The sequence below is a fragment of the Aristolochia californica genome, unplaced genomic scaffold, assembly GCF_029961685.1.
Source record: "Aristolochia californica isolate CCGP_79_NKW_82.1479 unplaced genomic scaffold, dmAriCali1.0.hap1 SCAF_6, whole genome shotgun sequence".
Classification (NCBI taxonomy): Eukaryota; Viridiplantae; Streptophyta; class Magnoliopsida; order Piperales; family Aristolochiaceae; genus Aristolochia; species Aristolochia californica.
Window position 1 is genome coordinate 37,004,536 of NW_027182257.1, and position 16,395 is coordinate 37,020,930.

Here is a 16,395-nt window from a genome sequence, read left to right on the forward strand (position 1 = left end):
AACCTTGTTCAGTGAGGAGAGATCTGATCCAAAGGAGTTCACTACTGTGTGTGCCATGGCTCTGTATTCTGCTTTTGCACTAGACCATGCAACTACATTCTGTTTCTTGCTCCTCCATGAAACCAAGTTTCCTCCAACCATCGTACAATATCCCGAAGTAAATTTTTTGTCATCTGGGGATCCGGCCCAGTCTGCATCTAAGAATCCTTCGATGTTGAAGTGTCCATGATTTTTATAGAGCAACCCTCTTCCTGGTGCTCCTTTTAGATATCGTAATATCCGTTCTAGTGGTTGCCAATGACTGAGTTGTAGTTTGTGCATATATTGACTTACCACACTAACTACATATGAAATATCTGACCTCATTACGCAGAGATAAATAAGTCTTTCCACCAATCTTTAATATTTTCTGACATCTACATCTCTAATTCCATGTCTGGATTATAGTACTTCAATACCCAAAAAATATTTGAGCAATTCGAGTTCCTGTCTTGAATTCAACACATATCCTTTCTTTTGTCTTTTGGATGCCCTCGAGATCACTGCCAATTATAATAATGTCATCAACATATACGGCTAGAATTACCTTGCCCATCAGTGTGTCTTTAATAAAGATAAAGTGATCTCCAGAGCATCTGTGAAATCTAGATTATACGAGTGCTTGGCTAAAATTTTCAAACCATGCACAAGGCGATTGTTTGAGACCATAGAGAGATTTTTGTAGTCGATATATGAACTCCCCCTCAACCTCTTATGCAGGTGGTTGTTGCATATAAATGTCCTCCTTTATATCCCCATTTAGAAAAGCATTTTTGATATCAAGTTGATAGACCTGCCAGGAAGAGTTAGTTGCCAGAGATAATAACAAACGTACCGAGTTTAATTTAGCCGCCGAAGAGAAGGTTTCTTCATAATCAATGCCATAACATTGTGTATAGCCTTTAGCAACAAGGTGAGCTTTCAATCGAGCCATGGACCCATCCGGATTGTATTTCACTGTAACACCCATTTGCAACCGACGAGTTTCTTATCTGAAGGAAGGGGGACTAGAGCCCATGTCTGATTTTCATAAAGGGCCAACATTTCTTCATCCATAGCCGCCTTCCACCCTGGATGTTTGAGAGCCTCCTGATAAGACAGTGGTACAGGTACGGAGAAAATAACTAAAAGAAATTGACAACAAACAAGGGATAGACGATGATGTGACACAAAGTTTATTAAGGGATGAGAAGTAGAAGGCAAGGTGCATCACATGGGCTCTTTCCTAATGGCAATAGGACGAGTATTATATTTTGGGCCAAAAATAATCGGAGAAGATGGACTTACCTCGGTAGGATCCGACAACTCAATAGGTGTGGTTCAACCAGTGTTCTGGGGGCTGAGTAGTTTTTGCAGCATGGGGCACAATTGGTCAAGGAGAACTTGGTACTGAAGATAAACCTGGAGGAGCATTATCAGAATAATATGGAGAGTCTTAAAAAAATGTGACTTCCCTAGACACAAGTAAACGCTGAAGAGAGGGATTATAGCAAACATAACCCTTTTGTGTGCGAGAGTATCATAAGAAGAAGATACACTTCACAAATTTGGGATCAAGTTTACTGTGTTTTGGGGAGGAAATATGGACAAAACATTGATAGTCGAAGACTCTCAAGGGCAGTGGAAAAGAATCATCATCAGGTAATAATAGAAAGTAGGGAGATTTTTTACCAAGAACAGAAGAGGGTAACCGGTTTATAAGAAAACATGAGGTAAGAACTGCATGCGGCCAATAAAAGTGTGAAACTTGCATGACATATAGGAAACTGCGAGCTACCTCAAGAATATGATGGTTCTTTCGTTCGGCTGCACCATTTTGTTGAGGGGTGTAGGCACATGATGTCTGATGAATAATGTCATTTTCTTGATAAAATGAGTCAAGATCTTTGGATGTGTATTCTTTGGCATTATCCGACTGAAGGACTTTAATTTTCTGCCCAAACTGAGTAAGTACCATTGCATGAAAAGATTTAAATATCAATGTGTTGGAAGATGAGCTCAAGCCCACGAGCTCAAGACAAGAAGCCCACACGTCAAAGGAGTGGTATATGTGTAAAATATGGTAATTTCCATAAAGATGACATAGAAGTGTAAATATGTGTTCCTTTTATGTCTTTTGTTTCATCAAGTTGTAGCCCTAAGGGTATTTTAAAACTATAAATAAAGGCATTGGCTAAGAGGTAGGGCATTGAAGCACTCTCCTCTCTTTCCACAAATTCGTCCAGCCCTCTTTTTTCTTTTTGACGCGACCCTCTTTTCCCTTAATCCAAACTCTCGTCTTCCACGTTCTTCTTCTTCTTCTCTTCTTCTTCTTCTTCTTTCTTGTTGATCTAATGTTCCTTTCATGAGATCCTAAATTCTACATGGTATCAGAACAAGTAGTTTAGGATGTCTTCATGGAGTTATTATGAAATCTGTTCAAGAAGTTGTAAAAGGAGTTCAGCCATAGAGAGATAAGTTCATCATCTTCTTATTTACGTTTTTTTTTCCTTTTCTTATTTACATACTCCTTTTTACTGTTTTTCTTTACTTCTTGAATTTTGAGTCACATCAAGTCAAGATCAATCTTTATATGTTGTAAAGATTTATTTCTATGACTAAATTGATGTTATAATCTTGACTCCTTGTAAACCAATTATAAGAGTGATCAAGATCATTTGTTGTTTGCATCTTATTAAGATTGATGGGTGAAATTCAATTACCTTTATGTAATTTGGATCCATCTCATTTGAGGTAGAATTCCAGCACATGTTGTTGTATCTTCTCCTACTTTAGGTTGCTCATGGGTTTGTGTTATGTTGTTGGATGCCCATTATATGTTTGATGAAATGCCAACAACCATTTACCCTTTGTAGTTCCCTTTTTTTTTAACTTCAACAATTGAATTTTTTCTTACGTTGAAGTCTCCCATGAGCTGAAGATAAATCTCTTCCAAGTGTCTTGGTTTGTCGTTAAATCTTCTCTAAATTTTTGCCTATTGCTCGTTTGTGTTGGAGTTTGGATTAAGGCCTAATCGGTTGCAACTACTTTTTTCTCTTTGTTCTTATGAATACAAGAGAAGTTGAGTGATGGCTGGATGTTATTATCACTTTCTAAAGGCATAAATTTGTTGATAATTTGGTGTTTGCCCTTGTGAAATAAATTGGTTCTTGTTCTCTTTTGTTGGTGATTGATTTGGTCTACGGGTTCTTCAAATTACATAGAGTAATTGTTCTTTGAAGAAGGCCTTTTCCCTTGACCTCCATATTTTACTTGCCTCATCATGGAGATTGGATACAATAATAATAAGAGTGATATACTCCGTGTTACTACAATTCCACTGAGTGGTCTCTCCAATTACATGAGCTGGTCACAATCGGTTCGAAGGGTTCTTATTACTCGTGACCTCTTGAGCCACGTTGTTAACTTTCCTCCTCCGATTGATGAAGAAGATGTGTCCTACCACAAGTGGGTTAAGGATGATAACATGGTGATAAGTTGGCTCATTAATAGCATGGAAGATCAGGTGGCCAACAATGTGGTCCACTTGGAAACCTCCAAGAACATATGGGACACATGTGCCAAGCTTTACTCAAGCACTGCTTCATTACAAAAAATATATGTTGTCTTACAAAACATGCTGCATACAACACATGGAGATAATATTCACAAATTTTTGGCACGGTTTCGCGGTCTTCTTCAAGAATGGAAACTAGCTCAGCCATATTCCACTGATATTGCCGTTCAAGAACGACAAAGAGAAGCTTTGGCAGCAACCATTTGCTTATCGAATATTAAACCATACCTTGAGGTGGCCAAAACTCAACTTCTAAGTTCTTCTGCTCTTCCATCCTTCGATGATATTAGTGCTACATTACTTAGGATACCAAATCCATCCCCTCCTTCTCCTATTGATGCTCCATCGGTGATGTTTTCTGGCAATCGGGGAACATCTTCCTCATTCCGAGGACGGGGCAGAAATATGAGAGGGGGTCGAACTATGAGAGGGGCTGAAAATAGAGGTGGTAGAACGGGTCAGAATTCTTTTCGTACTGAGCTTCAACTTTGCACTTATTGTGGCCGTCAGAACCACCTTGTGGCATCATGCTGGAAACTTCATGGCAAGCCTGATTGGGCCACAACTAACCCAGTCTCAGTTAACGTTGAGAAAAATGAAGATAAGGCTGAATCATCATCCGAAAATGTGACTCTTACGGTTGAGGACTATGCTGCATTTCAAAAAATGAAGTCCTTCATGGAATCATCTATTCTCTCATCATCTACTGCTGCCAGTACTATTGCCTCAGGTATGGTTTCTTCCTCTTCTTCTTCTTCCTCTTGGATCATCGACTCCGGGGCCTCTGAACATCTATCAGGTAATAAACACTTATTGCAGTCCTGATCTCCTTGTTATCCTCATAAATTCATTACTATTGCTGATGGTACCCAAACCAAGGTCCTTAGCAAAATTTCCTCCTCTCTTACTTCATCTATTTCCCTTCAAGATGTTTTGTTTGTTCCTCAATTTCCTTTAAATTTGCTCTCGGTTAGCCAATTGACCAAACAATTAAATTGCTCTATCACCTTCTCACTGTCTTCTTGTGTCTTTCAGGATCTCACTACGAAACGGGTGATTGGTGGTGGCCATGAAAAGGGGGGTTTGTACTACTTCACTCTTCTACCATTAGCTGCATTATCGTCCACTACATCTGAGGCCCAACATTGGCACAACCGACTTGGTCATCCGTCTACCCCTTCACTTCGTTCTTTGGTTCCATCTTTAAAAGAACTTTCTAATATCAGTTGTGAGGTTTGTCAATTAAGTAAACATGTCAAGAGTACATACTCTCCTCGTCTTACAACTACAAGTATTGCTTTGTTTGAGCTAATACATTCTTATGTATCTCAAATATTTCCCAAGTTAAATATTTTGTTATTTTTGTTGATGATTTTACTCGAGTGACTTGGTTATATCTATTTAAAGAGCGTTCTGAAATTCTTCCTTTGTTTAAAAATTTCCATGCTATGGTCTTGACACAATTTGGGAAGAAAATTCAAACCCTTAGATCTGATAATGCTAAGGAATACATGTCTCATGACTTCAAATCATTTTGTGAGAGTAATGGGCTTATTCATCAAACATCATGTGCCTATACTCCTCAACAAAATGGTGTTGCTGAAAGGAAGAATCGTCATCTTCTTGAAGTTGCTCGGGGCCTCCTCTACTCCATGAAGGTACCCTATTTCTATTGGCCTCATGCTATACTTACAACATGCTTTCTCATTAATAGGTTACCTTCATCAGTCCTTCATCATAAAACTCCTTACTCTATGTTATTTAATGGTGAAGATCCTTTTTATCTTCCTTTGAAAGTGTTTGGATGTACGTGTTTTGTTCATGTTACATCTCCATATAAAAATAAACTTGATCCTCGGTCTATGAAGTGCATTTTTTGGGATACTCTTGCACCCAAAAAGGTTATGTATGTTACAATCCTACCCTTCGGAGGATGTTTATCTCTAGGGATGTGACTTTCTTTGAGGACACTCCCTTCTACTCCTCCCATGATGCTCCTCCAGGATGGACTTGTCCTTCTACTATTCCTTGTCCATTTGTGTCGTTCAATCTTGACGTGGATCCATCCCCTGATGCACCGGTCGTACCTTCACTTGTGGAGTTGTCAGATCCACCCGAGGTAAGTCCTTCTCCTCCTATGTATGGGCCTGAATTTGATACTCGGCCTATTGCTTTAAGAAAAGAACATTGCCCCTATACTACTTCGCATCCTATCTCAAATTTTATGTCTCACCATCGCTTGTCTTCCGAGTGTTTTCAGTTTCTTGCCTCCCTTTCTTCTACTTCTGTTCCGCAGTCGTATCAGGAGGCCCTGAGACATCCAGGATGGAAGGCGGCTATGGATGAAGAAATGCACACCTTATACGAAAACCAAACCTGGTACTTAACATCACTCCCGAAAGGTAAAAGACCAATTGGTTGTCGATGGGTTTTTTCGGTGAAACATAATCCGGATGGATTGGTTGCCCAACTGCTTGCTAAGGGCTATACGCAGTGCTATGGGATAGATTATGAGGAGACCTTCTCTCCTGTTGCAAAATTGAATTCGGTACTCATCATCTTATCTATTGCTGCTAACTCCTCATGGCCCGTCTATCAGTTGGATGTTAAAAATACTTTTTTAAATGGTGATATCAGTGAGGAAATTTATATGGTTCAACCACCTGGTTATGTGGTTGAGGGGGAGTCAGTATGCCGGTTAAAAAAGTCTTTATATGGGCTTAAGCAATCCCCTCAGGCTTGGTTTGATAAATTTAGTCAAACACTCCTACGGTTTAGTTTTCATCGGTGCTCAGTTGATCATTCCGTATATTATAAAGATACAATGAAAGGGAAAATATTATTGGCCGTATACGTGGATGATATTATCTTAGCCGGTGATGATGCTTTGAGCATACAAGAGGTGAAACAGATGATATGTCAGGAATTCAAGACTAAAGACCTTGGTATGCTTAAATATTTTTTGGGTATAGAAGTTCTTCAATCCAAACATGGGATAATATTGTCTCAAAGGAAATATGTCTTGGATCTCCTTGAAGAAACAAGAATGAAGGGTTGTAGACTAGTTGACACACCTATGGATACAAATGTAAAATTATGTACGACAAATGAAGAAGATATTGATATTGGCAAATATCAAAGACTCGTGGGAAAACTGATTTATCTCACGGTAATTAGGCCAGACATATCATATGATGTAAGTGTAGTGAGTCAATTCATGCACAAACCACAAATTACCCACTGGCAGGCTTTAGAGAGAATATTACGTTATCTAAAAGGAGCTCTAGGAAGAGGATTGCTGTATAAAAAACATGGACACTTCAACATAGAAGGCTTCTCAGATGCAGATTGGGCTGGATCTCCTGATGATAGAAAATCTACATCAGGATATTGTACTCTGGTTGGGGGAAACTTGGTTACATGGAAAAGTAAGAAGCAAAATGTGGTTGCAAGATCTAGTGCCGAAGCAGAATACAGAGCTATGGCCCATACCGTTAGTGAACTTTTATGGATTACGACCCTTCTTACCGAACTAGGTTTTTATAAAAAGGGGTCCATGAATCTGCATTGTGATAATCAAGCAGCCATTCATATCACTTCAAATCCAGTTTTTCATGAAAGAACTAAACATAATGAGGTGGATTGTCATTTTATATGGGAGAAGTTTCAAGCAGGAATAATCTCTCTCAAACATGTGTCATCTCAAGAGCAAGTAGCTGATATTCTCACTAAACCTTTTACATGTAAAATCCTATCGTTTATATGTAGCAAGCTGGGTATTTATGATGTCTTTTCTCCTCTAGCTTGAGGGGGATTGTTGGAAGATGGGCTCAAGCCCACGAGCTCAAGACAAGAAGCCCACAAGTCAAAAGAATGACATGTGTAAAATATGGTATTTTCCATAAAGATGGCATAGAAGTGTAAATATGTGTTCCTTTTATGTCTTTTGTTTTATCAAGTTGTAACCCTAAGAGTATTGTAAAACTATAAATAAAGGCATTGGCTAAGAGGTAGGGCATTGAAACACTCTCCTCTCTTTCCACAAATTCGTCCAACCCTCATTTTTCTTTTTGACGCAACCCTCTTCTCCCTTAATCCAAACTCTCTTCTTCCACGTTCTTCTTCTTCTCTTCTCCTTCTCTCTTCTTCTTCTTCTTCTTCTTTCTTGTTGATCTAAAGTTCCTTTCATGAGATCCTAAATTCTACACAATGGTATTTCAGAACGCTCTTTAAACAAAAATAACCAAGTGGTACGAGTGAAGTCATCAATTAATGTAATAAAATATTTCACTTGAGAAATATTGGAGACACTCAAGGGTCCCCATACATCAGTATGAATTAATGAAAAAGGAGAGACACTTTTAATTTCTGGACGAGGTAAGTATGTACACCTCTGATGTTTACTCATTTGACATGCTTCACAATGAAGGTCCAACCGCGCTTTAGAAAAAATATGATGAAGAGATTGGGTGGATGGATGTCCCAACCGGGTGTGCCATAATCTGGTTTTAGTGTCACAGGTGGATGCAATATTTACTTGTGCACATCTAGGTAATAGAGCCCCCCTTGTTCATGGCCTCACCCGCTTCATTGTAAGATCCTGAAACACACATTAAGTGGGTGAGGAAGTGATAGAGCAATTAAAATATTTGGTGATTTAACTAACTAATAAAATATTCAAAGGGAAAGTAGGAACGAAAAAGATATCAGCGAGCAAAAGTGATGGTGTAACAGAAATGGATCCTTTCCCTTGAACTATAGTTCGTGAACCGTTAGCAATGGTAACAAATTTATGTGAAAGACATGGAGAAACTGAGTATAGTAGATGTCTATTACCTGTAAGATGCTCGGAGGCTCCAGAGTCAATTATCGAGGATGAAGAGGAGGCAGAAAATATACCTGAAGAGGTGGTGGCAATGGTTGGTGAAGAAGTACTTGGGGGGGACCATTTTCTGGAATAGTTCATAGTCTTCATCAGTAAAAGTATTCTTTGCAGTTGTTGTGGTAGACTGCTCTACTTTTGTATCACTCACTAAGGCTTGGTTAGCCTTATTCTCATTAGCTTTATAACATCTTTCGCGAGAGTGGCCCAATCTACCACATATAGAACATTCTTTCAAGTGAAAGCATGTGTCTCTAATGTGGCCATATCTCTAAGAGACTAATTTAACTGAACTACAAATACCTTCTTTAAGGAAGTAAATCAAGCTAGAGAGCCAACTCATGGTCTTATCTTGTGGGTACTACATGATCTTCCAGCTCATGTAGATAGAGGTACCAGCTAGTGGTATCTTTGTGGGTCCCACTTGATCTTCTAATCTTCTATTCTATTTTAGCACATGTTCCTTATCTCTTAGCTCGAGCCACTTTGTATGAGGATTCTTGTTGACACCTCTCGAGCACAGTGGATCCCGCCAGCTTGTGTAACCACGGTGGGTCCCACATTCTAATAGTATCTATTCTTTTTGAATCCACTGACCTCGCCATTTGGCAAACCTGAATCTTCCACCCTTGATTTCTCCAATGGACTATTCTCCCTTTAGCTAACAACAATATCAGCCATCCTATTAGCCATGAAATATCCATCGTCCAAGGGAAATTTCTGGAAGATCGCCATCATCCTAAAGATGTCAGATGTTGTGAGTCGTGAAGAAGGCTACCTTCCTTGGATTCAACACATGAATCACTATCTCCATGTCGACTCTCTGAGGCATGGTGAGGTCTTGTATCCTCAACTTATAGGAGCTCCAGGCTTTCTATCCAAAGACAGTGAAAAGATAACATGTTGAATGTTCTGAGAGAGGTTCTCGTGGATAGCTGTTGACTAGTTTAATTTCACATATCTCATCATACCCATGGTGGTGGAGCCAAGGAGATCATTCATAGCGGGAGTCTGAATAGAAATGGGCATTTTCTTCACAGAAAGAAATCTTGAGACTAGGAGGCCCAAGCTCCTCCATTTCCAAGTTAGTCTAAAACACCTTCACGAGAAGGGGATACACTGGTTCCTCTCTCTCCAATAAGCGTCTATAAGACTGGAAGAATTCTACAAAGCCTTTAATTTCCCTCTCACAAAAGGGAAGGTCAACTCTCGTTGGTTCAATGACACTTTTAAGGGGAAAAGTTAAGAAATATTTGTCTCTTAGAGGTCTAGTACGAAAGTACTCCTTCTAGTTTGGCATTTTCTCTCAAACATCACTATCTTTCCTTGGAGTCTTCTTCCTTACAATGACCTTCGTCCTAACCATTATACCTCATTTCCATTTTTTTAGAGAAAGTAGAAAAAAGTGAGGGTTTTAGCTTCGGATTTGATGGGAAATTTCTCAAAATCGAAGGTGGAATGGAGATTTGGAGTCACTGGAGCTTTGAAAAATCGTTGGATATGGTTTTACAGTGATTTGAGATGAAGAGATGGATTACAAATTTGATTTCGACTCTTTATCCTCTCTATTCACATCATGAATGACCGATCATTCTTTTTCAATTTATCAATCAAATGCTTAAGTTGATGGATCAACTTTGATCAATCAATCACTTGTACAGAGTGATTACAATGTAATCTTTTGATTCCACTTTACTCTATTGGCACTAAAATAATGTGATGTGTTCATTAAACTCAAAAAATTTAACCTAAGTGAATTAAGGTGGGTTGCTTATGCCTAATTCTCCTCGAAGCTTAGAGAAACGGTCAAATCCTAACAGCTTTGTAAAGATATTTGCTGATTGATTTCGATGGGGACAAACTCAATTTTAATGACCGTGGTTTTAACCAACTCTCTGATAAAATTATGTTTAATTTCTCTGTATTTTAATAGAGAGTGGTGAATAGGGCTCTTACTTAGACTTATGGCACTCATGTTGTCAGAGCGGACTGAAATTTCTTTTTGCTTTAAGTCATACTCATCTAGTTGTTGTTTCATCCAAAGAAGTTCAACACAATAACTTCCACATGCTATGTATTCAGTTTCGGTAGTGGATAGTGCAAATGAATGTTGTTTTTTGGAAAACCAAGAGATAAACATGTTTCCAAGTAATTGACAACTCCCACTAGTACTCTTTCTGTCAATTTTGTAACCAAAAAAGTCAGTATCCGAGTAACCAACTAGGCTGAAGAGTTTGAGTACCTAAGGCCTAAGTTGGGTGTTCCAAGTAGATAACGAAAAATTCTTTTCACTGGCACTAAGTGAGATTCTCTAAGATCGGATTGAAATCTATCATGTAGGCACCCTGAACACATTATGTCTGGTCTAATGGCTGAAAGGTATAGTAGGGATCCTATCATGCTTCTATAAAGTTTTTGATCTATGGCCCTACCGGAGTTGTCCGAGTCATGTTTCAAGGATGAACTCATGGGTGAGCTAATTGACTTTAGATTCTCGATGTTGAATCTCTCAATCAATCCCGTAGTGTATTTGGACTGATTTATAAATGTGTCATTTTCTGTTTGTGTTACTTGAAGTCCAAGGAAGAATATGAGTTCACCCATTAAACTCTATTTAAATTCATTTTTCATTACACTAGAAATTTTTTTGATAATGAGAGGGATTTGTAGAACCAAATATGATATCATCCACATAAATTTCAATGATAATCAAGTCTTGATCATGGTTATTAGTACACTTTCTATTTTGACCTGCATTAGAGGAGTTGTAAGTGGAGTCACTACCACTTCTTTCTCTACCTCTACCACCTAACCTACCACCACTTCCTTTTCCTCTATCATAGTTGCTACTCTCTGTTCCCTGGGAGAACATGGCAGAAGTTCCTACTTGTTCTGGTTAAAATATCGATCCCTTCGCTAGAATCCTAAGTATAGTTACACAAGCAGAATCAAAAGAAGGTCTAGCTGAAGAGCTGAGTAGCTGAGATTTTGTAACATCTAGATATGGCTTCAAATTTGTAAGGCAAATAGTAGAGACAAGGGTTTCTCTTTGTTTATCTTGAGTTGCTATATCTGTTGAGTAACTCTCCATTCTTGTTGAAGACCTCCGAATTTGACAAAGTACTCATAAAGATTATCACCTTACTTTGTCACATACATCTCTTGAAATATATCATAAATCTTTTGAAAGTTGTTATAGATGGAATAGAATTAAGACGAATATCCTTGGTTGTATCCAAGTGAACAAGGTTATTTCCAATTGATTCTTCCATTTTGTTTATCAACCAACTCAAGATTAGAGTATCTTCCTTCACACATGAGTTATAGGAAGGATCATCTTCACTAATTAATGGCTGAGTTAGATGTTTGAAAAGGTCTCTAGTAATTAGAAAACGTATAATAGATTATGACCAAGAAGATTAATTGCTTAAACCCTTGAGTGGAACAGTAGTTAAATTCAAAATTCTTGTTTTCTGAAATTAGTATATGATGAAGAAGGTGGTGACTTTCTTGAAATTTGAGCCATTGTTAATCATCCAAAAAAACAATTTCAGACACTCACGAGATTGAAGAACCAAAAGACAACTCATGAGAATAAGGTGTCAAGAATAACATAACTCCACGATCATGAGATAGGACTAACCAACTTAGACTTTGAAGAGAAATTTAAGAAGAAGAAAATTGCTGAAAAAAATCAAGAAAATGCTGGATTAAAAGTACTTAAAAGCAACTTAAGGAGGACACTTTTCTTTAACTTTTTATCAACAAACCCTAACTTAGTGTTCCATGAACTTGAAGAGCCAATTACTCTTCAAACACAAGGACTCCTCATCCAGCAACCAAGAGGAGTATTCGAATTTTAAAAGTGGATTTTTTACCTCAATTTCAAGGGCTTAATAGAGAGAGAAATTATTACCTCAACTTAGTCCAACGAGCATCCATTATTGAATGAAAAAATTCAAAATTTTTAGGACAACATATGCCTTGATTTTGGTGTCCAACTAGGAACTTTAAAGGCTGGACTTTGATGAATTAAAAAAAAAATGCAAGAGGAGATAGACCTTAGCTGATTAAGAGCCTTGCTGAAAATGTTTTTCGACGACTTGCATCTTCTAAAGGTTGAAGTGGCAACCCTTTTTCAAGTTATCTTAAACTCATAGTAACTTGTTTGAAACACTGGAACTCTTGTTCTGATAACATATTAGATTCTAATGTTTTAGAGTTGAAAGAATTGAAAAAGAAGGGGAAAGGAAGAGGGAAGAAGTAGAAGAGAAAAGGCGAAGAGGAGGGTTTTAAGAGAAAAACTAGACATGTAAGAACTGAGGCAAGGAACAAGGCGATTGTTTATGAGCCTCCCTTCTCTATGATATCCTATTTATAATGAAGGATAGAAATCCTAACACATGATAAAGATTAAAAAGTGCTTAAAACACTTAGTAATTACAATGAACTCAACCACTTAATTACAAGATATATCAGTAGTGCTTCTTCAACAATAAGATCCAAAAAAGTCTCATGCAATTGTTGTGGAAATAACTTTTAGATATATAAGGGGAACTCTTCATTTTTACTTATTTAACCTAAGACTAATTATTTCTCTCTTGTAGGTATCCTTGATGATAGGAGTAACACATCAAGCATATGTCAATTTTTTTGGAGTTGTCTAATCTCCTAGATCTCAAAGAAATAAAATTGTGCGGGCACTTTCAACCACCAAGGTCAAATACATGTCAACTCCCTATGTTGCACTCGAGTACTTGAGATGAATCAAATTGTTTGGGACTACAATCAAGAGTTTGATTTTATATTTATTTCAATAATAAAAATATGACAATTCACATTGATCCCGATTTTCATGAGCCGCATTGTAGAATCAATACTCCACATGCAATGAAAGACGGAAATCCATGGGATACACTAGGTTTTCACATTTTTAGTGCATTTTTTTCTCTCTAAAATGTTGAAATTTATATTCTCAATAGTACAAAACTCAAACCAAATTGACTAGTTTAATTCAACCGAACCCATGCTAGTCTCCTATCTGTTAAAACTAGAGAAAGGAAAAATAACCCCCAATTAGGTTGGTTTTTGGCTATTCGGTGGACAGCTTGTGTCCATTCACATCCTTGGCAATCATATTCGAGCATTTTTTGGACCTTTGAAAAGCCAATAAGGATTTGCCGAGTCAAAAAAATTGTGTTAGGCACATGTGATGACCTTTTCATGTAGTTTATTCACTTCTAGACAAACAATGTTGTTAGATAGGAAAGGATTACATGGAGAGGATTAATGTGACCTGTTTACAAAGAAGAAATGAGTACCATCTATCCTCCCCATATGGTTGGAAGGAACCAACCCCATTGGTAGAATATGGTCTAACAAATCTGACCTCAAAAAGCACTATTTTTAATTAAAAAAAAAGTTACTCAGAAGGTATGAACTTTTGTTATAAAACCTACACCAGATTGACCAAAGCAATCGAGTACAATCGAACCCAATCCCTTGTCCAAGTTAAAGGTCTTACAAACTTTGAGAAGAGTCATAACCCTCCTAACTCAGTCAGGTTGGCTGGATCAATTGGTGAATCAACTAACCAGTCTAGGGGAAGGTTTTCCATGTCCCCTCCATTTGACTTTGGTGGGTAGGGGGCTTTACCATCCCCACCATGGAGAATAGATATTGCATAGGCTCCTTTATTGTAGATGCTAAATGGGAGAGGAGTGGACAGCATCTCACACCCCCCTTCCTACTCTCTTAGTTCTCTAAAAACATAGAGAACTTAGAGAGAGGGAGTATGATTGAGGAGGTCTGTCATCTTTCCCGTGTTAAGAGATAAATAATTTTATAAGTTCATAAATTAGAAAATTAATGAAAAATCAATAGATAGATTGTTTTGTCTTGATTGCTAAACGTAAAGAGAAAATCTCTTGATTTACTTGATTATGCAATGCAAATAATTGAATGCATAAATTAAAAAAGTTTCCTTGTTAAGGATTTGAATTTTCTCTTCTTAGCTATAAAAAGGTGTGTAATTGATATAAAATATATTATGATTCAATAAAATTTCTCTCTCTCTCTCTCTCTCTCTTCATCCATGGATTAGGCTCCTAGGGCCAAACCGTGTAAAAATTTTTGTGCCCTTATTTTTCATATGTCCATTAATTTTTTGGGCCAACATAAATACAAAAAATCTCAAGGGAAGGAGAGAAGAGAGGAACTTTAGCTTTTGGGAGAGAGGAGAGAAGAAACCAAGAGAGAAAGAATAGGAAAAGAGAGAGAAGTGTAAGAACGAATTTGAGCCAAAAAGAAGAGGCTTGAATGCTCTACCCCATGCCTTGAAGCTGTATTTATAGTCGTGGGAAGGTATTTATAATGAGTACAATGCCTTTAAGGCTACATGCATCTAAAGGAAAGAAACATAAGAGGACGTATAACAACTTGCATAATTATAATTTTATGTCATCTCTATGAAAGTTCTTATTTTTTACCAGCCATACCACCCCTACACGTGTGAGTGTCTTTTAATACTCCCCTCAAGTTGGTTTTTATAACATCACTTTGCAAATAGTCTTGGTCAAGAAACTTGTATGGTTATCTCTTTCTTGTACTTCTTCTACTCCTTGAGTTGGGGATCTCTTTGTTCTTTACCAAGAGACCTGGCTTGCACAACATAATGGTGAGAGAAGAAAATTCTCTTGTAGTTGTACGACAAAACTCCATACTCCAGTCAAAATGGTCATAGTTTGAAACATTCTTCGCTCAATTTTAATGGCAGAAAAATAACCTAACTTTAGGACACAACAAAGAGACTACTCACTTAAGGGCTACTCCAATAGAAATCACCTCTTGCGTGAGAATAAAATACTTTACTCAAGCTGGATGTTGGGCACACTCCTATACTTTTAGGTAGTGAGTCTAGACATTGCTCTTAAATGATGAAAACATAAGACGATAAACTGAAGAAATACTAGAGAAAAACGACTTTAACGAAAAGGAGGAGACTATATACTCATACTTCCAAATGAATCCAGATTGTGACCTTATTTTTTGAATAACTAGATGAGACTATAATAGTAGAATTGAATTAACTTAACAAATTTGACAAGTAAGACTTTTGGGGGGTGACCAAGTTTGACTCAAGAAGGTGATAAAAGAATAATTTCTCTATGAATATGATGATTGAGAAAAATAAAAATAAAAAATCTTCAATAAGAAAATTTTCGAATGGAACATAGTAATGGAAACTTTCTCATACAAGTCAATTATTTTTTAACACAACTAAACCAATTTGGAAAGAAAATATTGAAGAGATAAATTCTAGGATAAGGGAGATTTAAGACACTAATATTTTGAATTTATAATGAGGAAACAAGACTTTTTAATTCAAAATTTTTTACTTCGTAAAAAAGGAAGTTAAACTAATATAGGAAAAGACTTTTCTTAAGGAAATTTTGAAGGAAGGAAATATATTCAAGTTGTAAAATCTTGATTAGATTTTGAAAACAAATTCGAAACTTAACCGACATTAGTAACACAAAAAGTGAAAGAAAAAAATTGTCTTGAATTTGGCTTTTCTTTCCGATGTGGCAGCATCAATTCTTATGCTGGCAGCAACAATAGCCCATCCTCGTGAAACCCAACCCATCTCAACCCTGTTTTATATCTTTCTCATATGTGGGTCGAGTTCGAGTTAGATTCGGGTCAGGTTTGGAAAACCCCATCTCCAACTCACAGGGTAAAATTACAAAGCAAAACCCAGGTTTTTTTAGTCAGGTTGGGTTGGATTCCCCGTAAAACCGGACCCATGCCCAACCCTAATTGGCTTGCTGCTTTGGAAGTGGTCTAGTCTGAGCTCTCTTGAGGTGTTAACTCTTTCTTTGAACAGGAGAAAGAAATCAGATAGCAAAGAGAGATCCAG